Below are 24,128 nucleotides of genomic sequence, written 5' to 3' on the forward strand. Positions count from 1 at the left end.
AAATCTTCCTCTCCCACCCACGGCTGCAACATTTAGATGGAAAGAAAAGTCTGAACCAGTGCCAACTCCAATGATCAATACTCCAAACAACCAAGAGAAGCAAAAATGGATCCAAGGTAAAGATTTCCTGGTTTGGAACTGCTCTTTCCAAAATTCACTGTTTCCAAGAAACCATAGCCAGGCTGCGGAAAGCTTGGGAAATTCAAATTTTAAAATCTTTCCCAAATCCAAACTCTCATTAACGATGCCAGTCAGGTGCTATTCAGTGAGTATGAATGAAACGGATGGGCAGTCTCAGGAGCTTTCACTTCCCATTACAGAGACAGGGGACAGATGAGGTAAGTACTTAACACTGGCCATCTGAAAACACAACAATATTGATAATTGGGGTATTTGCTGATCAATCAATAGCATTAACTGAGCACTTACTGAGGGAAGCAGCATAACCTAATGGAAAGAGCACAGGCCTGGGAGTCAGAGGACCTAGGTAATAATAATAATAATAATAATGTTGGCATTTGTTAAGCGCTTACTATGCACCAAGTACTGTTCTAAGCGCTGGGGTACATACAAGGTAATCAGGTTATTCCACGTCGGGCTCACAGTCTTCATCCCCATTTACAGATGAGATAACTGAGGCACAGAGAAATTAAGTGACTTGCCCAAGGTCACACAGCTGAAAAGTGGCAGAGCCGGCATTAGAACCCACAACTTCTGATTCCCAAGCCTGCACAAGTTCCACTAAGCCATGCTGCTTCTCAATTGTCTGCTCTGTGACGTTCGACAAGTCACTTCTCAGTGCCTTATTTTCCTCATCTGTAAAATGGGGATTAAATCCCACTCCCTCTACGTAGATTCTGAGCCTCATGTGGGACAGGGACTGTGTCCAAACTGAATATCTTGTATTTACCCCAGAGCTTTGAACAGTATTTGTCATAAAGTGAGGCCTTGAGAAATGCCATAATTGTTATTAGTACTCTCCCAAGTGCTTAGAACAGAGCTCTGCACACAGTAATCACTTAACAAATATGACTGACTACTGCTGTGTACACAGCACTAAATTAAGAACTTGCAAAAGTGCAAAACAGACTTGGCTTACAGCCTACAGGGGGAGATAGGCATTAAAGTAGCTTAAGAATAGGGGAAATAATAGAGTAAAGGAATATTAACATAAGAGCAATGGGCAGGGAACCTAGTGGAAAGAGCGGGGGCCCAGGAGTCAGAGGACCTGGGTTTTGATGCTGGCTCTGCCACTTGTCTGCTGTGTGACCTTGGCCAAGTCACTTCACATCTTTATGTCTCAGTTCCCTCATCTGCAAAATGGGGATTCAATACCTGTTCTCCCTCCTACTTAGACTGTGAGCCCCATGTTATCTGATTATCTTGTATCTACTACCCCAGTACAGCGCTTGGCATATACTAAGTGCTTAATAATAATAATGATGGAAATTGTTAAGCGCTTGCTATGTGCAAAGCACTGTTCTAAGTGCAAGGGGGATACAAGGTGACCAAGTTGTCCCACATGGGGCTCACAGTCTTCATCCCCATTTGACAGATGAGGTAACTGAGGCTCAGAGAAGTTAAGTGACTTGCCCAAGATCATATAGCAGACATATGGTGGAGCCAGGATTAAAACCCATGACCTCTGACTCCCAAGCCCAGGGTCTTTCCAGTGAGCCACACATATATCCCAATGGGGGAAAAAAGTCAATATACAGTATTGCCATTTAATTGAAATCACAAGATAGCAGGGGAGAGACAGAAAGAGAGTGTGTGTGTGTGTGTGTGTGTGTGTGTGTGTGCATCACATGCACACCACCTGTGTGCAAAACAGAGTAGGAAGTAGAGTAGAGATAAGAGTAGAGCAGAGTTGAAAAGCAGTGTGGCTTAATAGATAAGAGCACAGGCCTGGGAGTAGGAAGGACCTGAGCTCTAATCCTACCTCTGCGACTTGTCTGCTGCATGACCTTGCATATGTCACTTCTCTGTGCCTCAGTTATCTCATCTGTAAAAATGGTAATTAAGACTGAGCCCCATGGGGAACAGGGACGATATTCATTCATTCATTCATTCGCATTTATTGAGCACTTACTATGTGCAGAGCACTGTACTAAGAGCTTGGGAAGTACAAGTTGGCAACATATAGAGACAGTCCCTACCCAACAATGGGCTCACAGTCTAGAGCGGGGAGACAGAAAACAAAACAAAACATGTGGACAGGTGTCATCAGAATAAATAGAAATAAAGCTAGATGCACATCATTAACAAAATAAATAGAATAGTAAATATGTACAAGTAAAATAAATAGAACGATAGATCTGTAAAAACATACATACAGGTGCTGTGGGGAGGGGAAGGAGGTAGGGTGGGGGTGGATAGGGAGGAGGAGAGGAAAAAGGGGGCTCAGTCTGGGAAGGTCTCTTGGAGGAGGTGAGCTCTCAGCAGGGCTTTGAAGGGAGGAAGAGAGCTAGCTTGGCGGATGTGCAGAGGGAGGGCATTCCAGGCCAGGGGAAGGACATGGGCCAAGGGTCGGCAGGGGGACAGGTGAGAACAAGGCACAGCGAGGAGGTTAGTGGCAGAGGAGCGGAGGGTGCGGGCTGGGCTGTAGAAGAAGAGAAGGGAGGTGAGGTAGGAGGGGGCGAGGTAATGGACAGCCTTGAAGCCAAGAGTGAGGAGTTTTTGCTTGATGTGTAGGTTGACAGGCAGCCACTGGAGATTTTTGAGGGGAGTAACATGTCACCAATGACCTCCTGCTTGCCAAATCCAACGGCTCCTACTCTATCCTAATCCTCCTCGACCTCTCAGCTGCCTTCGACACTGTGGACCACTCCCTTCTCCTCAACATGCTATCCAACCTTGGCTTGACGGACTCTGTCCTCTCCTGGTTCTCCTCTTATCTCTCCGGCCATTCAGTCTCAGTCTCCTTTGCAGGCTCCTCCTCCCCCTCCCATCCCCTTACTGTAGGGGTTCCTCAAGGGTCAGTTCTTGGTCCCCTTCTGTTCTCTATCTACACTCACTCCCTTGGTGAACTCATTTGCTCCCACAGCTTCAATAGCATCTCTACACTGATGACACCCAAATCTACATCTCTGCCCCTGCTCTCTCTCCCTCCCTCCAGGCTCATATCTTCTCCTGCCTTCAGAACATCTCCATCTGGATGTCTTCCCGCCATCTAAAACTCAATATGTCCAAGACTGAACTCCTTACATTCCCTCTCAAATCCTGCCCTCTCCCTGACTTTCCCATCACTGTTGACAGCACTACCATCCTTCCCGTCTCACAAGCCCGCAACCTTGGTGTCATCCTCGACTCCACTCTCTCGTTCACCCCTCACATCCAATCCGTCACCAAAACCTTCCAGTCTCACCTCCGCAATATCACCAAGATCTGCCCTTTCCTCTCCATCCAAACTGCTACCCTGCTTGTTCAATCTCTCATCCTATCCCAACTGGATTACTGCAACAGCCTCCTCTCTGATCTCCCATCCTCCTGTCTCTCCCCACTTCAATCTGTACCTCACACTGCTGTCCGGATCGTCTTTGTGCAGAAACACTCTAGGCATGTTACTCCCCTCCTCAAAAATCTCCAGTGGCTACCAATCAACCTACGCATCAGGCAAAAACTCCTCACACCTTGCTTCAAGGCTCTCCATCACCTCGCCCCCTCCTACCTCACCTCCCTTCTTTCCTTCTACAACCCAGTCAGCACCCTCCACTCCTCTGCCGCTAACCTCCTCATTGTGCCTCATTCTCACCTGTCCCACTGCCGACCCCCGGCCCACGTCCTCCCGCTGGCCTGGAATGCCCTTCCTCTGCACAGCCGCCTAACTAGCTCTCTTCCTCCCTTCAAAGCCTTACTGAAAGCTCACCTCCTCCAGGAGGCCTTCCCAGACTGAGCCCCCTTTTCCCTCTCCCCCTCCCCCCCCCAGCCTTACCTCCTTCCCCTCCCCACAGCACCTGCATATATATATATATATATATATATATGTTTGTACATATTTATTACTCTATTTTACTTGTACATATTTATTCTATTTATTTTATTTTAATATGTTTTGTTTTGTTGTCTGTCTTCCCCTTCTAGACTGTGAGCCTGCTGTTGGGTAGGGACCGTCTCTATATGTTGCCAACTTGTACTTCCCAAGCACTTAGAACAGTGCTCTGCACACAGTAAGTGCTCAATAAATACGATTGAATGAATGAATGAATGCCCAGAGTGTTTCTGCACAAAGATGATCCGGGCAGCAGCGTGAAATATAGACTAAAGTGGGGAGAGACAGGAGGATGGGAGATCAGAGAGGAAGTTGATGCAGTAATCCAGTCGGGATACCCAGCTTGATTATGTTTTACCTACCCCAGTTCTCAATACAGTGACTGGCACAGTAAGCACTTAACAAATGCCATTAAAAAAAGAAAAAGATAGGAGCAAAGGGAACTTGGGTCAGTGTCTGGGAATATGGTGAAGACACCTTCTCTGCTCACCCTACATGCACTTACTACAAATATCCACGTCACATTTGCCAGGCTGTCAGGAGAAAGAAAATTCATTCATTCATTCATTCAAGCATATTTATTGAGCACTTACTGTGTGCAGAACACTGTACTAAGCATTTGAGAGAATACAGTGTAATATAAAATGAATAAATAAAACCACCCACAGTATTTTGGCTACCCTGGGAAATAACAGGGGTGGCGCGGAGGAAAGAAGGGGGAGAGGGTTCACTTTCTGCCACCACCTCTTCGCTGTAGCCCTGGCTCCTGGTCCTGACTGGGCCAGCTGAGCCTGAGGCCTGGCTGCGGACTCAGAGGAAGGAGTGATAAGCACTAGAGTCTAATGCAGATGATGCAGGGTGAAGGTCTAGCTCCTTCCCCTCAGGGCTAGGGCGGTCAGAGACACCCATGTCATTACAATGGCTCCTGGGCTCTGTAGGGCCCAGTTTGTGCAAAGCTTCCCCTGATTTCCCCCCACCCTCTTTTTTACGGTATTTGTTAAGTGCTTAATATGTGCCAGGCACTGCACTAAGCACTGGGTATAACCAGGTTGGACACAGTCCATGTCCCATGCGGGCTCACAGTCTTAATCCCCAATTCATAGATGTGGGAACAGAGGCAAAAAGAAGAGAAGTGACTTGCCCAAGCTCTCACACAGAAAAGACACCTGTCCACGTTTTGTTTTGTTGTCTCTCTCCCCCTTCTAGACTGTGAGCCCACTGTTGGGTAGGAACTGTCTCTATATGTTGCCACCATGTACTTCCCAAGTGCTTAGTACAGTGCTCTGCACACAGTAAGCGCTCAATAAATATGATTGATTGATTGATTCTCATGCCACATTCGGGAATGGTCAGAGGAACGTCCCCTGTTCTCTCAATGTTCCTCGTGAAGAGTGTACTTTAAAAACCCACAGACATCAGGGAAAGAGTGGGGACATATTACGTATATGGCCCTCTCACTCAGATTGATCAATCAAGTGGCATTAACTTAGAGCCTACTGTGTGCAAAACACTATACTGAGCACCTAGGACAGAACAGAATTGGAAAACCAATACTTGTCCAATCATTCAATGAATCAATGGTATTTATAGAATGTTTTTATGTGCAGAGCACTGTACTATATACTTGGGAGAGTACAATACAAGAGAATTAAGGGGCATGTTCCCTGCCCATAACATGCTTACAGTCTAGAGGGCTGTTCTTCCCATCCACCTCACAGCAAGCGTAACCAAGTGACAATTAGGAGACGCAGTGTAGCCTACCAGAAAGAGCCTGGGCCTGGAAGTCAGAAGAACCTGGGTTCTAATTCTGGGCTCCACTACCTGTGTGCTGTGTGACCTATGGCAAGTCACTTCACTTCTCTGGTCCTCAGTTACCTCAACTCCATAATGGGGACATGGGACAGAGACTGTTTCCAACTTGATGTGCTTGTATTCACCCCAGCACTTAAAATAATGCCTGGCAGTAAGCACTTAACAAATACCATCACTATCACTATTCTTATTAATTGAAATCTCCAAGATCTCAAAGTATTCTGGGTCTGAGATCACATCTACCCCAGTTTCCAGCAGAGAAGGATCCGAAGACACAGAATGGGGGTTCTGGCTTTTAAATAAGGCCCCAAAGCAGGAAAGCATGAGTCATTTGTTTGATAATGCAAACAATAAATTGTACTAAAACAAAATCTGCTTACACCTGGAGGAAAGTCCACTGGATCCTTTGATCTCACTGAACCACACCCCATCATAAAACCAGGTTACTGGGATCTTCAATCTCACTGGCAGGTTTCACATCTCTCTCTCTCTCTCTTTCTCTGCAAAATGGGTGATCATCTCCCACAGAAATAAAAATAATCATAATAGTAGTGGTATTTGTTAAGCACTTACTATGTGCCAGGCACTGTACTAAACACAGGAGAAGATACAAGGTTGTCAGGTTGGACACAGTCCCGCTCCCACATGGGGCTTCCAATCTTAATCTCCATTTCACAGATAAGGTAACTGAGGTCCCAGAGAAATGACTTGCACAAGGTCACATGGCAGACAAACGGCAGAGCCAAGACTAGAACCCAGGTCCTTCTAACTCCCAGGCCAATAGCCTATGCACTAGGCTATGCTGATTCTCCTTTAGTCCTTTGTTGACGCTTGCAGTGAGGGAGACAGGGTGGATACTCCCCTAGACTGTAAACGCGTTGTGGACAGGGAATGAATCTATTTTATTGTTATACCATACTCTCTCAAGCACTTAATACAGTGCTCTGCACACAGTAAGCACTCAAAAAAATACAACTGACTAGGCAGTCTTCTAGACAGTCAGCTTGTTATGGGCAGGGAATGTATCACCTAATTCTGTATTCTCCCAAGTGCTTAGTATAGCATTTGGCACACAGTAAGAACTCAATAAATAGGACTGACTGACTGGACACTCCTCTAGACTGTAAACCTGTTGTGGACAGAGAATATGTCTGTTATATTGTTATTCTATACTCTCCCAAATGCTTAGTACAGTGCTCTCCACACGATAAGCCTCAAATATATAAAACTGACTGACTGGATGGTCATCTAGACTGTCAGCTCTCCACAGGAGTGATGGGGAAGGTGCCTGCCAGTTCCCTGGGGGGTGACTGGGTGGGCCAGCCATGCCATAGAGTGCTGAGATCCTTTCACCACCAAAGGGACTGACAATGGGACCAATTGGGAAAGGAGCCCCGTGATGTGGCAGCACCAAGGAAAAAGGAAAGACCAACAAACTTTTTTTTTTTTAATGACATTTGTTAAGTGCTTGCTATGTGCCAGGCACTGTTCTAAGCACTGGGGCAGATGCAAGGTAATCAGGTTGGACGTAGTCCATGTCCCATGTGGGGCTCGTAGTCTTAATCCCCATTTTACAGATGAGGGAACTGAAGCACAGAGAAATGAAGTGATTTGCCCAAGGTCACACAGCAGACATGTGGCAGAGCTGGGATTAGAACCCAATTCATTCTGACTTCCAGGCCCAGGCTCTATCAACTAGGCCATGCTGCTTCTCTTACTGCAGAAACTGGTTGCTCATCCTTTAGCATCAGAGAGAAAAGGGAGCAAGTCATGTCACTTCTCTGGGCCTCAGTTACCCCATCTGTAAAATGGGGATTAAGACTGTGAGCCATATGGGCCATAGACTGTGCCCAACCAGATTACCTTGAATCTACCCTAGCACTTAGTGCAGTTCTTGACACATAGTAAGTGCTTAACGAATAATACAAAAAAATAAAAAAAACATCCTTCTTAGCCAGTAGTTTAAGACATGGTGAAAGCACTGTTTTGAAACAACTCAAAATTGATAAAAGTTAATCAGGCTTTCCAGGATCTCATTCTCCATGGGCTGGGGGACAGTGCTTAATATTCATCCCACACTCAGCCCCACAGCACTTATGTACATATCTTTAAATTATATATTATGAATGGTTCATATTAATGACTGTCTCCCCCTCAAGACTGGGAGCACATTGTGAGCAAGGAATATGTCTGCAAACTCTGTTGTATTGTACTTCCCCAAGTACTTTGTACAGTGCTCTGCCCATTGTAAGCACTCAATAAATGTCACCGATGATGATGATAAGCAGAACTTCTGATTTCAATCAGTAGATCAATGGCATTTATTGAGCACTTACTGTGTGCAGAGCACTGTACTAAGTCCTTGAGAGAGTAAAATATAACCATTTAACCGACCCATTCCCTCCTAAAACAACCTCACAGGCTACAGGATTTATGGCAATCATCTATAACTTAAGAACATATTTACACTGTCTCCCCAGGGATCTTGCTCTGGTTTAGCCAATAAGGAGGCCACCAGAGAGACTCCTGCCACAGGAAGCCATCCAGAGCACTCTCCTCACCCAAAAGCAGGAGCACATCTCAGCCAGACCAGGCCACCAAGCCAGCATTTGTTTAATCCCTGGCGGAGGACACTTGACAATTTCCCACAACCTCCTACAGAAATCCCATCATTTCATTTATGGAGCATCTCTGCTTTAAAAGTTCAAAGCACTTTCCCAGCTAGCTATTAATCCCTGCCAGGCACACCCAACCAGCTATCTGATAGTTACATACAGTTGGTAGCTGCTGTATGTAATAATAATAACTATGGTATTTGTTAAGCACCTATTACATGGCCAAGGACTCGACTCGGCGCTGGGTTAGACACAAGATAATTAGTGCCCAAATGGGGCTCAATCTCTAAGTAGGAGAGAGAAGAGGTATTAAATCTCTGTTTTGCAGATGAGGAATGGAGGCAAAGAGAATAATAATAATAATTGTGGTATTTGTTAAGCACTTACTATGAGCCAAGCACGGTACTAAACACTGAGGTGGATACAAGGAAATCGGGTTGGACACAGTCCCTGTCCCTCTTTGAGGCTCACAGTCTTAGTCCCCATTTTACAGATGGGGTAACTGAGGCCCAGAGAACTATAGTGATTTGCCCAAGGCTACACAACAGACAGGTGGTGGAGCTAGAATTAGAACTCATGACCTTCTGACTCCCAGGCTCTATCCACTAGGCCTTTAAGTGACTTGCCTAAGGTCACACAGCAAGTGAGCAGTGAAGCCAGGATTAGAATGTGGGTCCTCTGACTGCCAGACCCCTACTTCTTCCACTAGGCCATGCAGTTTCTCTAATAAATTAATTGTACGGAACACTTACTGCATTTACAGCACAGTACTAAGAGCTCCGGAGAGTACAGTACAACAGAGTTGGTAAAAACGTTTCCTGCCCACAATGAGCTCTGTTTCCATTACTAAGCAGCAGCTAGATTTTGGGCCCACCCCATTCCCACAGAGCACAAGTAAGGCAAGAGATGAGCATCACCCTTGACAATCCCCCAGAGGCTACAGGTGAACATGGATCTGCTCAAGGCTACACAGGAAGGGCCCTGTGTGAGAAAAAGGAGAAACGTTTTGTCCACGTGAGATTAGACCCACACCAGAAACTTCAAATTATAAGCTTTAAATTATTTGTCATTTGTACTGTACACACTAAACTCCCTATGGGCAGGGAGAACGTCTACCAACTCTCTATATACTTTACCAAACTCTTATTGCAGTGCTGTGCACATAGTAAGAGCTCAATAAATATTACTGACTGATTGATTTCCCCAACCTTAAAAATAACATTGAAAAACCATTCCTTGTTCAGGGATTTAGGAGACCAAGGTTCCAATCCTGTCTCAGCCACTGTCCTGCTCTGTGACCTCGGCCACATTACTTAACTTCTCTGGGCCTCGGTTACCTCATCTGTTAAAAAATGTAAAGACTGTGAGCACTCTATGGGAGGGGGACTGTGTCCAAACTGACACATGGTGCCTCATGGGCTCTCAGACTAATTAGGAGGAAGAACTAGTATCAAATCCCCATGTTGCAAATGAGGGAACTGAGGCCCAGAGACGTGAAGTGACTTACCCAAGGTCACACAGTGGGTAAGTGGCAGAACTAGGCTTAGAACCCAGATCCCCTAACTCTCAGGCACATGCTCTTTCTACTAGGCCACACTGCTTCCCTTAAACGATAAATCCCAATCCTCTAGGAGTTTGTAGCTTAGTTGCGGGGGGGAGGATATCTTGCTGATGAGAGGGGGTCCCCTAATTCTTGAGACCTATCCAATCTCCTTACAGGTGATATCATCCCTGACACTTTAGCAGTGACACAAAGGTGTAATCAGACTTCATCTGAGAGGAGATAGAAAGATGGAGCAGTTTGCCAGTACCCTTCTGGTCATTAAGCTTGGCTTTTTTTCCAAGCCCCACCTTCTGGCCCTTGCCTCTCTCACTGGTCAGTCAGGCTACAGTGTCTCTTCCACTTTCCTTTTTCCTGTCTTTCTCTTCGTTATCTCCTTGTCCTGAATCCACTGCAGGTTCTTCAATCATTTTCCTAGCTTCCTTCTCCACCTGCTGATTCGATTTTCTTCTTTCCTGTCAGCATTTGCCCCTCTAGGCATTTACTGAGCACTTACTATGTGCAGAGCACTGAAGTAAGCACTTGGGAGAATTCAATACAACAGAATTAGCAGATACACTCCTCCTGGAGGGTCGGCTGTTCTGTATCTTCCAATTGGCTTGCAGCCTCTTACCTACGTTTCTCCCAACACCCAGTGCTCTCCGCCTCAGCTACCCCTCCTCGCTGATGGTTTACCCTGCCACCCATCCTCTCTGACCCCTTCCAACTTTCTTCCCTATGGCCTCTCTCTGTACTCTGCCATCACTACTCTTTACTCACTCTGGCCAATCAATCAATGGCTTTTATTGAGGGTTTACTGTATGCAGGGCATTTGTACTAAGTGCTTGGGACAGTGCAATAGAACAAAGTTGACAGACACATTCACTATTCACAATGAACTCAGTAATTAGGGGTCTATCTTGCTCTCCTCCTTCTTCCCCTACAGGCTCCACCTGCAGAAGACCGAGACACATTTTCTGTTGTACTGTACTCTCCCAAGCACTTAGTACCCTCCCCAGCTCCTGCCCCTAGTGACTCGGACACCTACCTTATTGAGAAAATTGAAGCTATCAGGTGTGAACTCCCTAAAATCTACCTTGCCTCTCCCCGCTCCTGCCCCCTCTCCCATCTTTCCCATCAGTATTTCGAAAGATCTCCTGCCTTCTCTCAAAATCCACCCCTCCACCTGTGCATCTGACCCTATCCCTTTGCACCTTATCAAAACACTTGTCCCCTCTCTTAACAGCCATCTTCAACTGTTCACTCTCCAATGGCTTCTTTCCTACTGCTTTCAAACATGCCCATGTCTTCCCTATCCTAAAAAAACCCTCCCTTTACACCATTACGTCCTCCAGTTTTTGTCCCATCTCCCTCCTACCATTTCTCTCTGAACTCCTTGAGCCAATTCTAAAAGATCCACCTGCTCTGAACCGAGAATCAGGACGGCAGGAGGAGGGCTGAGATTGCACAAGAGCCCAATTTGAGTTCAGACTCAGTGGGGACAGCTTGAGACTTCTATTTTTATGCTATTTAAGTGTTTACCATGTGCCAGGCACTGTACTAAGCACAGGCCTGGGAGTGAGAAGGTGCTGGGTTTTAGTCCCAGCTCTGCCACTTCTCTGCTGTGGGACAGGGACTGTTTCCAACCTGATTACCTTGTATCTACCCCAGTGCTCAGAACAGTGCCTGACACATAGTGCTTAACAAATATGCTCAGTGGAAAGAGCCCGGGCTTGGGAGTCAGAGATCATGGGTTCTAATCCCGGCTCCACCACTTGTCAGCTGTGTGACTTTGGGCAAGTCACTTCACTTCTCTGGGCCTGTTACCTCATCTGTAAAATGGGGATTAAGACTGTGAGTCCCACGTGGGACAACCTCATCACCTTGTATCCCCCCAGTGCCTAGAACAGTGCTTTGCACATACTAGGCACTAAACAAATACCATCATTATTAGTATATCACAATTATTAGTAGTAGTATTAAATTGCCAGGTACCCAGGGCCTGAATTCTGTGTGCTACACTTTATTCCTTTCCCCTAAGTCACCTCTCTGTGCCTGTTACCTCATATTTAATAATAATAATAATAATGGCATTTAAGTGCTTACTATGTGCAAAGCACTGTTCTAAGCGCTGAGCAGAGACTATGAGCCCCATATGGGACAGGGACTGTGTCCAACCTGCTTAATTTTTCCTACCCTAGTGCTCAGAAGAGTGGTTGACATAATAAGCTTTTAACAAGTACTGTAATGATTTTATTATTATTTTTACTGACCTCCCCCCGCCCCCTTACAGCAAGAGGAGAAGCATCTGCCAACAGGATTGAGAAGCAGTGTGGCTTAGTGGCTAGAGCATGGGCCTGGGACTAAAAAGGTCATGGGTTCTAATCCCTTTTCTGCCACATGTCTGCTGTGTGACCTTGACCAAGTCACTTCACTTCTCTGGCCCTTAGTTCCCTCATCTGTAAAATGGGGGTGAAGACTGTGAGCCCCACGTGGGACAACCAGATGACCTTGTATCTATCCCAGCACTTAGAACAGTGAGTGGCACATAGTAAGCCCTTAACAAATGCTATGATTATTATTCTAGACTGTGAGCCCGTTGTTGGGTAGCGAATGTCTCTATCTGTTGCCGTATTGTACTTTCCAAGTGCTTAATCCAGTGCTCTGCACCCAGTAAGTACTCAATAAATACGACTGAATAAATTCTAGCCTGTGAGCCCATTGCTGTGTAGGGATTTTTCTCTACCTGTTGCTGAACTGTACTTTCCAAGTGCTTAGGACTGAGCCCCCTTTTTCCTCTCCTCCTCCCCATCCCCCTTGCCCTACCTCCTTTCCCTCCCCACAGCACTTGTATATATTTGTACAGATCTATTACTCTATTTATTTTACTTGTACATATTCACTATTCTATTTATTTTGTTAATGATGTGCATATAGCTATAATTTTATTTATTCTGACGATTTTGACACCCGTCTACATGTTTTGTTTTGTTGTCTGTCTCCCTCTTCCAGACTCTGAGCCCATTGTTGGGTAGGGACCGTCTCTATTCATTGCCGACTTGTACTCTCCCAAGCACTTAGTCCAATCAATCAATCAATCAATCGTATTTATTGAGCGCTTACTATGTGCAGAGCACTGTACTAAGCGCTTGGGAAGTACAAATTGGCAACACATAGAGACAGTCCCTACCCAAAAGTGGGCTCACAGTCTAAAAGGGGGAGACAGAGAACAGAACCAAACATACCAACAAAATAAAATAAATAGGATAGAAATGTACAAGTAAAATAAATAAATAAATAAATAAACAGAGTAATAAATATGTACAACCATATATACATATATACAGGTGCTGTGGGGAAGGGAAGGAGGTAAGATGGGGGGATGGAGAGGGGGACGAGGGGGAGAGGAAGGAAGGGGCTCAGTCTGGGAAGGCCTCCTGGAGGAGGTGAGCTCTCAGCAGGGCCTTGAAGGGAGGAAGAGAGCTAGCTTGGCGGAGGGGCAGAGGGAGGGCATTCCAGGCCCGGGGGATGACGTGGGCCGGGGGTCGACGGCGGGACAGGCGAGAACGAGGTACAGTGAGGAGATTAGCGGTCCAGTGCTCTGCACACAGTAAGCACTCAATAAATACGACTGAATGAATGAATGAATGGTCTACACCTGCTGTCTCAAGTTCCCTCCAATTCTATCCTTGATCCCCTCCAACTTCACTTCCGTTCCCTTCACTCCACAGAAACCAACCTTTCAAAGGTCACAAATGATCTCTTTTTTGCCAAGTCCAAGAGAAACTACTCCATCCTAATCCTTCTCGACCTCTCAGCTGCCTTTGACAGTGTCAACCATCCCTTTCTCCTGGAAACATTATCCAGCCTCAGTTTCACTGACACTGTCCTCTCCTGCTTCTCCTATCTCTCTGGCCACTCATTCTCAGGCTCCTTCACAGTCTCCTCCTCTGCCTCCCACACCCTGACCCTGGGGATCCCTCAAGGTTCAGTTCTGGGGCCCCTTCTATTCTCCATTAACACCCACTTCCTTGGAGAACTCATTTGTTCACATGGCTTCAACTACCACCTTTATGTGGATGATACCCAAATCTACATCTCCTGCTCTGATCTCTCTCTTTCTCTGCAAACTCGTATTTCCTCTTGCCTTGAAGACATCTCTACCTGGATGTCCTGTTGTCATCTGAAACTTAACATGTCTAAATCAGAACTCTGTATCTTCCCTTGCAAACCCTGTCTTTCCCTGGACTTTTCCCATCACTGTAGATGGTACTACCATTCTTCCTGTCTCACACGCCTGTAAGCTCTGTGCTATCCTTGACTTCTCTCTCTTATTCAACCCACATATTCAATCCATCACTAAATCCTGTTGGTTTGACCTTCGGACATTGCTAAGAATCCACCCTTTCCTCTCCATCCAACCTGCTATCATGTTAATCTAAGCATTTATCCTATCCTGTCTTGATGACTATATCAGCCTCCTTACTGACCTCCCAGCCTCCTGTCTCTCCCAAATCCAATCCATACTTCACTCTACTGCCTAGATAATTTTTCTACAGAACCTTTCAGGCCATGTTTCCCCACTCCTCTAGAACCTCCAGTGGTTGCCCATCCACTTCCACCATCAAACCAAAACTCCTTACCATCAGCTTTAAAGCAATCAACTTGTCCCCTCCTACCTCACCTCACTACTCTCCTACTACTACCCAGCCCACACATTTTACTCCTCTAATGCTTACCTATTCACTGTATCTCGATCTCATCTATTTCTCTGCCAATCTGTCACCCACATCCTGCCTCTGGCCTGGAATGCTCTCCCTTCTAGGTCAGACAATTATTCTTCCCCCATTCAATTCCCTAAAGAAGCTCCCATTTCCTTTTCTTCCACACCCTTCTGCATCTCCCTGCATTGCTCTTATCTCTCCGGTCGTTCTTTCTCAGTCTCTTTTGCAGGCTCCTCCTCCCCCTCCCATCCTCTTACTGTGGGGGTTCCCCAAGGTTCAGTGCTTGGTCCCCTTCTGTTCTCAATATACACTCACTCCCTTGGTGACCTCATTCGCTCCCACGGCTTCAACTATCACCTCTACGCTGATGACACCCAGATCTACATCTCTGCCCCTGCTCTCTCCCCCGCCCTCCAGGCTCGCATCTCCTCCTGCCTTCAGGACATCTCCATCTGGATGTCCGCCCGCCACCTAAAGCTCAACATGTCGAAGACTGAGCTCCTTGTCTTCCCTCCCAAACCTTGTCCTCTCCCTGACTTTCCCATCTCTGTTGACGGCACTACCATCCTTTCCGTCTCACAAGCCCGCAACCTTGGTGTCATCCTCGACTCCGCTCTCTCATTCACCCCTCACATCCAAGCCGTCACCAAAACCTGCCGGTCTCAGCTCCGCAACATTGCCAAGATCCGCCCTTTCCTCTCCATCCAAACCGCTACCCTGCTAATTCAAGCTCTCATCCTATCCCGTCTGGACTACTGCACTAGCCTTCTCTCTGATCTCCCATCCTCGTGTCTCTCTCCACTTCAATCCATACTTCATGCTGCTGCCCGGATTATCTTTGTCCAGAAACGCTCTGGACATATCACTTCCCTCCTCAAAAACCTCCAATGGCTACCGATCAATCTGCGCATCAGGCAGAAACTCCTCACCCTGGGCTTCAAGGCTCTCCATCACCTCGCCCCCTCCTACCTCACCTCCCTTCTGTCCTTCTACTGCCCAGCCCGCACCCTCCGCTCCTCCACCACTATTCTCCTCACTGTACCTCGCTCTCGCCTGTCCCGCCATCGACCCCCGGCCCACGTCATCCCCCGGGCCTGGAATGCCCTCCCTCTGCCCATCCGCCAAGCTAGCTCTCTTCCTCCCTTCAAGGCCGTGCTGAGAGCTCACCTCCTCCAGGAGGCCTTCCCAGACTGAGCCCCTTCTTTCCTCTCCCCCTCGTCCCCCTCTCCATCCCTGTCTTACCTCCTTCCCTTCCCCACAGCACCTGTATATATGTATATATGGTTGTACATATTTATTACTCTGTTTATTTATTTATTTATTTATTTTACTTGTACATTTCTATCCTACTTATTTTATTTTGTTGGTATGTTTGGTTCTGTTCTCTGTCTCCCCCTTTTAGACTGTGAGCCCACTGTTGGGTAGGGACTGTCTCTATGTGATGCCAATTTGTACTTCCCAAGCGCTTAGTACAGTGCTCTGCGCATAGTAAGCGCTCAATAAATACGATTGATTGATTGATTGATTGCTCCCTTTATTTACTCCCACCCCCAGGTCCACAGTACTTATGTAAGTATCTGAAATTTTATTTATATTGATGTCTGTGTCCCCCACTAGACTTTAAAATCATTGTGGGTTGGGAATGTGTCTGTTATATTGTATTCTCCCAAGTGCTTACAGTGCTCTGCATATAGTAAATGCTCAATAAATATGATTGACTGACTACAGTGCTCAGAGTAAGCACTCCATGAACATCATTGACTGACTGATTGACTGATCAGGCGGCTTGGAGGAACCTGGGCTCTTGGACTCGGGGAGGGGGTAGCTGAGCCAACAGCCCTCATCCTGGTGGACAAGGGTGTTGCTGAGAGGTGACGGCAGCCCCAGATTGAGGGGACGTTTTTGGTGTCAGTGGTATCCGTTAAGCACTTACTATGTGCCCGGCAATGTACTAAGTGCTGGGGTAGATACAGGTTAATCAGGATGGATACATTCCATGCCCCACATGGAGCTCACAGTTTTAATCCCCATTTTAAGGATGAGGGAACTGGCACAGAGAAGTAAAGTGACTTGCCCAAGGGCACACAGCAGACAAGTATCAGAGCCAGGATTAGAATTCAGGTCCTTTTGACATCCAGGCCTCATCTCTATCCCCACGGCCATGCTGTTTTTCAGTACTTATGTATGCGGGTACATTCGGTGTAATGATGCCTCAGGGCCCAGTCAAGAGTGCCAGTTCCATGGGGGTGGGAGGAAGGGGGCACTCTTCAACACCCGTAGTCTAATGGGGTCAGAAACAGAGCCCCCACCAACGGGCTGTGACTCCCCTGCCTAGCCTGCTGGCCCCCAGCTGGATTTCTTTCATGGCCGCAGCCCTGCAGGAGATGAGCCAGGTCCCGGGCTCTTTCCCAGCATTCCTCAGGGACAGAAAGGTGACAGGGCTCAGGAACTACTGTGTCTCTATCATCCCACAAGCCTGTCAAAACACAAGCCCATCAAACACAAGCCTGGCTCACTCTCCCACTGCCCCCCGAGAAGCACTGCAGCCACATCTGAGGGACTGGGAGTGCAAGGGGAGGACTCTCTCCCCTTCCTCTCCCACTTTCAAGAAGAAGGTGAGGGCTCCCTTCCCTTCCTTTCCCATTTCTAGGCTCTGCCTTGCTTCCCTCTGTGGACTGTAAACTGCTTGAGGACAAAACCAGGTGTTTTGCTTTCTAGTGTTCTCTCCCAAGAGCTTAGCACAGTCCTCTGCACACAAGAGGTACTCCATAAATACCACTGACTGACTTTCCCCTTGGGCCACAGACTTCCCAAACCTTTCAGGGGAAATCGGTGCCTATCCATGCACTGGGTCCATCAAATCTACTAAACCAGCAAGGTTTTGTTTTTTATTTTTTAAATGGTATTTCTTGAGTGCTCACTATATGTAAAGCACCATTCTAAGCGCCAGAGTAAAAACAAGTTAATCAGGTTGGACATAGTCCATGTCCCATATGGGGCTCAAAGTCCAAGTAGGAGGAAGAACAGCTATTCAATCCCCATTTTGCAGTTGAGGGAACTGAAGCATAGAGAAGTGCCCGAGGTCATACAGCAGGCAAGTGGCAGAGCCAGGCTCTGTGCCTTTTCTTTCCTTTGTAATTTGTATGTGGGTGGGTGGGTGTTGGGGGGTGGGGGGAAAGAGGTGTAGGGGAACATAGGCAGTGAAAAAACCTGATTAACTGATTCTCCTGCAACATTAAAAGCCTTTTCACTGCTTGCCTTTCTGACCCTGAATCAGAAGAGCCTGTGTTAAATGGCACCTGGTTTGACATAAAGTATACCCACCAGCTGTCACCACTGAGGCAAGTTGAATACCCATGGTCACGCATAAATCCAAACACCATAGTGGGAGGAGAAACACGTGCTCTTTTAGCCTTGCTTCATCTGTCACCATCTTTGCTGCTCAGGGATCAAGTCTGCCTACTCTACTGTGCTCTTCCAGGTGCTCAGTACAGTGCTCCATACACAGTCTTGTCTTGTCTTATGACGTCGAGTCGTTTCCAACCCATGGTGACACCACAGACACATCTCACCCAGAATGCTCCACTCTCCATCTGCAATCGTTCTGGTAGTGGATCCACAGAGTTTTGTTGATAAAAATACAAAAGTAGTTTACCATTGCCACCTTCCGCACAGTAAACTTGAGTCTCCGCCCTCGACTCTCTCCCATGCTGCTGCTGCCCAGCATGGGCGCGCTTTGCCTTGTAGCTGGTTGCCTTCCACTTGCTAGCCCTGCCCAAGCTAGGAATGGAATGGATAGGCCTCTGCTTGACTCTCCCTCCCACAGCCGAGACTGGTAGAGGACTGGAAACTCTTCAGATGCGGCCCTGAGAGGGGACCATACACAGTAGACCCTCAAATACCTGAGAAGCAGCATCACATAGTGGATAGAACATAGGCCTGGGAAACAGATGGTCATTGGTTCTAATCCCAACTCCGCCACTTGCCTGCTTGGTGGCCTTGGGCAAGTCACTTCACTTCTCTGTGTTTCAGTTACCTTATCTGGAAAAGGCGGAGTGAAACTGTGAGCCCTACATGGGATAGGGACTGTGTCCAACCTGATTTGCTTGTATCTACCCCAGCGCTTAGTACAGTGCCTGGCACTTAGTAAACACTTAACAAAAGTCATAATTACTACTATTATTATTATTAATTTACAACAGCACTTAGTAGTGTGCCTGGCACATGGTAAGCATTTAACAAATTCCACAATTATCATTATTATCATCCCTTGTACCGTGGCAGCCCAACTTACTGTAATACCACGTCCACGCCCAATGCTGGGGTGTTCGCTGGCCATGCCCCCTCTTATGGAGCGGGTCACATGGCTGGCTGTCCATCCTGAGCCCAATCCTCTTCCCCTGTCCTTTTCACCTGTAGTCCCTCTGTCCCTGCCCTGGGGGACAGTCCTAAACCACTATGCTTCTGCTTCACATGTTCCAACTTGCATGCTTCCAGACTGAATTGCATTTTTCTATTCCTGATGGCTCTTTACAGCCTATTATATTATTTGATAATATTTGTCCTGCTCCCTCTTAAATCCTGCTGGAATTTCAGCAGCAGCAGCAGCCCACAAATCCTTTCCCACAGCCTATCCATCTAGAGCTGAGAGTCTGTACGACATAATCCAACTTCCTGCTCTTTTACTTTTTATTTTTTATGGTATTCGTTAAGCACTTACTCTGGGCCAGGCCCTTACTAAGCTCTGGGGTAAGGTAGACACAAGCTTATCAGGTTAGATCCAGTCCATGTCCCACATGGAGCTCACAGTCTTAATCCCCATTTTACAGCTGAGGTAACAAAGACAGAGAAGTTAAGTAACTTTCCCAAGGTCACACAGCAGACAAGTGGCAGAACCAGGATTAGAACTCAGGTCCTCTTACTCTCAGGCCTATCCACACTCTCTTTAATAAGATGACTGTAAAAGCCAGATAAGTATCTGAAAGGATGAGATAACCTTAAAATATAACAATTCAGCAACCACACAGTGTTCCTGTGTGGTCACTAAGTAGCGTTGTGCTGTCCTTTGCTTTACCAGAGTGGGAATGAAGCCCGGGGACAGAATAACCTTGGCAGTTTTGCTACAAGTCGAGGGCAGTGATGGGAATTTAATACAGACTTCAGATTCCTTATCCTAAACTGACCAGGTTTGTATTTCGGTGTGTGCTTTAAAAGCACTGAACCCGCTGTGGAATCTTGTATAAATACACACACACTCACACATGCCGTTAGTGTTCTCTCCGTGTGGAAACCACCATTCTGGATAAATTGGGCAGGAGAAAATTATGGTACTTGTTAAATGCTTACTATGTGCCAAAGACTGTATTAAGTGCTGTGGCAGATAAAAGATAATCAGGTCCCAGATGGGGCTCACAGTCTAGGTAAGAGAGAGAATTCATTCATTCATTCAATCGTATTTATTGAGCGCTTACTGTGTGCAGAGCACTGTACTAAGCGCTTGGGAAGTACATGTTGGCAACATATAGAGACGGTCCCTACCCAACAGCGGGCTCAGTCTAGAAGATGGGGATTGAGTTCCCATTTTGCAGATGAGAAAACTGAGGCACAGAGAAATGAAGTCACTTGCCCAAGGTCATACCACAGACAAGTGGTGGATAGAGTTCCCAAGGTCATACCACAGACAAGTGGTGGATAGAGTTCTCCATCACCTCACCCCCTCCTACCTCACCTCCCTTCTCTCCTTCTACAGCCCAGCCCACACCCTCCGCTCCCCTGCCGCTAACCTCCTCACTGTACCTCATTCTCGCCTGTTCCGCCCTCGACCCCCAGCCCACATCTTTCCCCTGGCCTGGAATGCCCTCCCTCCACACATCCACCAAGCTAGCTCTCTTCCTCCCTTCAAAGCCCTACTGAGAGCTCACCTCCTCCAGGAGGCCTTCCCATACTGAGCCCCTTTTTTCCTCTTCTCCTCCTCATCCCCCCCACCCTACCTCCTTCCCCTCCCCACAGCACTTGTATATATTTGTACAGATTTATTACTCTACTTTACTTGTACATATTTACTATACTATTTATTTTATTAATGATGTGCATATAGCCTTAATTCTATTTATTCTGACAATTTTGACACCTGTCTAAATGTTTTGTTTTGTTGTCTGTCTCCCCCTTCTAGACTGTGAGCCTGCTGTTGGGTAGGGACTGTCTCTATATTTTGCCGACTTGTACTTCCCACACGCTTAGTCCAGTGCCCTGCACACAGTAAGCACTCAATAAATTGAATGAATGAATGAATAAAGGATTAGAACCCAGGTCCTCTCACTCCTGGGCCCATGCTCTATCCACTAGGCCATGCTGCTTCTCTGAGAAAAGAGCAATAGATCCCTTTCAAAGTGCAATTCTGCCAAAAAGCATAACTCCCTTCATTCAGATCATCGGATTTTATGCAATTTTATTTCTCTCAGGCACCCAGGATTGCAGTCGGCTCTCTTCTCTAGCACTGCACAGAGAATTCTATGAGGTAACCCCTTCTGGCAGATGGACCATGCATGCCCAGTTAGAACTAGCTTTCCCTTCAGCTGGTTTAAGACAGGGCAATTCCCTCTCAGCTCTTGCCAGGGGCTCACAGAATCCTGGAAAAGGATCCTGTTAGAAAAGCAGCATGGCCCAAAGAAGCAGCGTGGCCTAGTGAAAAGAGCGGGGCCTGGGAGTCAGAGGACCCGAGTTCTAATGCCAACTCTGCCACTTGTCTGCTGAGTGACCTTGGGCAAATCACTTCACTTCTCTGTGCCTTAGTTTCCTCAACTGTAAAGTGGGGATACAATGCCTGTACTACCTCTTAGACAGCGAGTCTTGTGTAGGACAGGGACTGGATCCAATCTGGTACAAGTGCAATCTACTTACCCCAGGGGTTAGAACAGTGCTTGAAACATAGTAAGTGCTTAAAAATATTTTTAAAAAGCTGACCTCATCCCCCTGAGACTTCTCTGCTTTCTTTGGCAAATGAAATTCGTTTTCTGGGGGTTCCTGATTATATATTAGTGGGCTGGAGTTTCCTCTTGATTAACCAGCTCAGCAAGGGCTTATCACCCTCCTCCCCCACCCTCTTGCAGAAAAGATCAAACGCCATTTCAGGACTGGATTTGGAAAGCCTTCCCACTGAATGCATGGGAAATTCAAAGCGATTAGTGGAAAGCAGGAGCTGTTAATTTCCCGGGACTTTATGCGTGTTACTTCTCAAGCTCACTCTTTTTCACTTGTTGAACTCAGAATCCTGTCAAGCAAGTTGGGAATGCAGCGGCACCTTGCTTCGAAAGGTCTGTGAGCTGACAGATACACCCACGGCTCAATGCAAACTCTTCGCATGTTAAAAAAAAGAAAGGCAAAGTTTATCCTAAATATTTCCCATCCAATCATTTCTTCTCCAGCATTATACCTAAGGAAATTCATCCAACTCTTCCCAAAACCAATAGTTCTCCACAAACACCGCGCAAATAAAAATAGCTTTTTAGTCACGATGCAGCTTTGTGGTAAAGCAAACTGTTTTTAAAAGCTAAATGGTCACAAATGTCCGTCTCCCTAGCAACCCCCCTCCTTCCCTTCCCCACCCCAATTCCTTTTCGTGATAGGGAAAACCAAGATGAAAGGAGGTGAGGAAGGTCCAGAAAGCCCCGCTGGATCATAACAAATATACATCACCCAGACGCACAGACAGAAAGCATCGGACTGCGAAAGCATGACATCGACAGCGATTTACGCCAGGGTCCCCATTTTGAATATAGTACTTTTTGTGGTTGCCATAGAAACACCGGGGCGAAAGAGCATGTTGCCTGGTACAAAAGCGGCTGATATGTCCCAGGAATCTCTCTCCCTGTCTCAGCTTTAAGAGACTAAATCACTTGACCCCAAGAGAACAGAAAACGAAGCCAACAGCCTCCCCTCCCCCAACCAATCCCACCAGCAGCCACCCCCCGACTCAGAACAAAGACCTTTTTTTCCCTTTGAACTGACAGCTTTCTCCGCGGCTTCTAACCCCAATAGAGCAAGTTCCATCTCTCCATACCCCCACCTCTCTCTCTCTCTCTCTCCGATGCTCGTCCTCCGATCTTATTCATCTCTATGCCAAAATGCATCCAGGGTTGGGAAGCAGGCAAGGACCATGGCAAGGAAAACCGATCTCAAGAACAACGCCCCTCCACCCCCACCCCCATATATACAGTTCCGCGCAAAGCGGAGTGATCGGCACCTACCTCGTGTCTGGGAGACCTTGGCATATGGATTTAGGAAGCAGAAACTGAAAGGAAGAAAAGGCTGAAATTCAGAAATTGCCACTAGTTTACAAGCGCTATTAGGCAGCCAAAGTGGGAGTGGAGCTAGACTCCACCCCTAGGGTGGGCCCAAAGGGGAAAAAAATTGTGGTCTTTACTGACGTCTCTCCCCACCTCATGTCACTTCCTTTTAAAGCTACAATTTAGCTGTTTAGGAGGAAAGATATTAGCGGCTGTAGTGTGAGTCACACTCTTCCACTTCCAATTAGTAGAAGGAAGCACTTCGCTGTTGTTTCACGTTTGAAATCACAGCCTTCTCCTGCCCGGATCCCAAAAAGACCCTACTAAAATGGCCTTTATCCGTCCCTCCCTGCTGCCAACCCCTTCGTCTCTGAATTCTGTTGCATCATTTGGTGGAAATACTTCTTTTTTTTCCTAGCCCCGACCGTTTCAAATTCCGTTTGGGCTATGACCGGGGTGGGGGCGGGGGGGAGGGGGAGGGACTGAAACACAAAAAACTTTCTAAATTAGCTCATAATTAATTCAGCAGTCACGCCATCAGTTTGCTTCAGAAAATACAATGTTGCACCGCTCCGCCCCACCTGTATGATGCCACACGGGCCGAGAGCAACCACCTTACCCTTCCAAAACGCTATTTCAGCCCTAAAGAAGCCCGTCCACATTAACCCCTCTAAAGGCAGATGCCGCAGTCAATCATCTCTTTCCTAGCCATAGTCTCAGGAACGGCTTCAGAGACGCTAAATGCAAATGCTAAATGCATGACTCAAGCGCTTAGTATAGTGCTCTGCGCACAGTAAGCGCTCAATAAATATGATTGAATGAATGAATAACCCAGAAGTAAATTGGGGCGGAGCTGGAGACGAAGGAGGGGGAGAATCAGAGGAGGAGGGGAGAAAGAGCTTGACTGGTGGCATTCCTAGATTAAACAGCTCTCTTGAAATGTAAAAAGAGTCCTCCCTTCCAATGGGGGTACATAAGATCAGGCAAATTCACCCTGGAGTCATTCGGTGTGCTTTGTTGCTTTGCACTTCTCCCTTCCTGGCCTGGTGCCATGAGAAAATAATTGAAGGGCACATTCCTACTTAGGTGATCACTGGAAGCAGTTCATTGTAGCCAATGCAGTTTAGAAAGACACGAACATAATGTCTCATTCTTGCAACA

At 46.9% G+C, this 24,128-nt stretch overlaps 1 protein-coding gene across 2 annotated transcripts in view; it reads right to left on the reverse strand.

Moving 5' to 3' along the window:
• Nucleotides 1–23,023, reverse strand: part of AGPAT4 (1-acylglycerol-3-phosphate O-acyltransferase 4) — a 167,372-nt gene extending 144,349 nt beyond the window's left edge. Inside the window, exon 1 of one of the 2 annotated variants that reach the window (XM_038741164.1) lies at nucleotides 22,929–23,023. The gene's annotated coding sequence lies outside the window, so the exon portion shown is untranslated. The remainder of the gene's footprint in view (nucleotides 1–22,928) is intronic. The other variant, XM_038741155.1, reaches the window with a different exon arrangement.
• Nucleotides 23,024–24,128: the final 1,105 nt, after the last annotated feature.

The sequence above is a fragment of the Tachyglossus aculeatus genome, chromosome 2, assembly GCF_015852505.1.
Source record: "Tachyglossus aculeatus isolate mTacAcu1 chromosome 2, mTacAcu1.pri, whole genome shotgun sequence".
In the NCBI taxonomy this organism is placed as follows: Eukaryota; Metazoa; Chordata; class Mammalia; order Monotremata; family Tachyglossidae; genus Tachyglossus; species Tachyglossus aculeatus.